Source organism: Bos javanicus, chromosome 29, assembly GCF_032452875.1.
Source record: "Bos javanicus breed banteng chromosome 29, ARS-OSU_banteng_1.0, whole genome shotgun sequence".
In the NCBI taxonomy this organism is placed as follows: Eukaryota; Metazoa; Chordata; class Mammalia; order Artiodactyla; family Bovidae; genus Bos; species Bos javanicus.
Genome location: NC_083896.1, coordinates 43999886 through 44001485, shown reverse-complemented (window position 1 = coordinate 44001485; position 1600 = coordinate 43999886).

Sequence of the window (1600 nt, the reverse complement as noted above, 5' to 3'; positions counted from 1 at the left end):
AGAGAGAGAGAGAGAGAGAAAGGCGTGTGTGGTGCCAGGGCTGCCTCTGGGCAGAGGAACCCCTCCAAATGGTTCATCTGCCCCTGGAGGCTGCTGACCTTAATGCTGGGAGCGAGGCCTGTGCTTACTGACCCAGAGAGTCAGCTATCACCACTTCCCCCTCCTCCCCAAACGCCAAGTTCAAAGGGGCAGGGGACACAGAGGTCCTGGGAAGAGCTGGAGCTATTATTACTCTGCTGCTTGCAAATTATACCTATGACAAGTAGCTCAAAGTAGCTGAGGGCGCAGTAGGGGTGGGGGAAGGGAGGTGCTTAGAGATGGGTGGGACTGCCAGGAAGTGGGGTGGGGGGAGGGTTGGGGCCTGGGACAGTCAGCTCCTCCTGTGCGCAAGGTGGGGAGCAGGGCGGACCCCGGATGTGCCCACCCCACTTCCTGGATTCCATGGTTTTAAATATTTTGACTCTGTTTTCATTACATACACACAACACACACACAATCCCAAAGCAGAATCTGTTTTCATCACACACACACACAGTCCCAAAGCAGAATCTGTTCTTGGGATGTAGATCCTGATCTTTGAAGAACATGGTCCCTCACCAACCTAGACAGCATATTAAGAAGCAAGCAGAGATACTACTTTACCAACAAAGGTCCATCTAGTCAAGGCTATGGTTTTTCCAGTAGTCATGTATGGATGTGAGAGTGGGACCATAAAGAAGGCTGAGTGCCGAAGAACTGATGGTTTTGAACTGTGGTGTTGGGGAAGACTCTTGAGAGTCCCTTGGACTGCAAGGAGATCCAACCAGTCCATCCTTAAGGAGGTCAGTCCTGAGTGTTCATTGGAAGGACTGACGTTGAAGCTGAAACTCCAATACTTTGGCCACCTGATGTGAAGAGCTGACTCATCTGGAAAGACCCTGATGCTGGGAAAGATTGAAGGCGGGTGAAGGGGACGACAGAGGATGAGATGGTTGGATGGCATCACTGACTCAATGGACGTGAGTTTGAGTAAACTCCGGGAGTTGGTGATGGACAGGGAGGCCTGGCATGCTGCAGTCCATGGGGTCACAAGAGTAGGACATGACTGAGCGACTGAACTGAACACCAACTGGGGACCACAGGGAGAAACCCTGTATCTGGTGCTCTTGAAGGCCCAAAACCCCTGATGGTGGACCAGAGGAAGGTGGCGGCGGTCAGAAGCCAGGGGGCCCCTCTGAGAAGCAGCAGGCATGCAGCGCCAGACCCGAGGACCGCAGAGCTGCTCCGGGTTCCGGGCTGCGTAGGATACGGGCAGGAAGTGCGGGCTCCGCCTCTGCCGCTGAGCTGGAGAGGAAAGGGCGGGCTCAACTGCCCCCTGCTGGCCACAGCCGGACCAGCAACCTACAGGCAGCCGCTCCAGCTCCCCTGCAACTGCCTACGCAGGCCTGGTCAGAGCCCGCTGAGAGGAGTCAAACCCATTGCCGCATGCAGCACAAAGCAGGAAAGATGGCGCGGTAGACAGAATAAGGACCCCCAGGATGTCTGCATCCTAACCCTGGAGCCTGTGAATGTTAAGTTACATGGCGAAGGGGAATTCAAATTGCTAATCAGTAGACTTTAA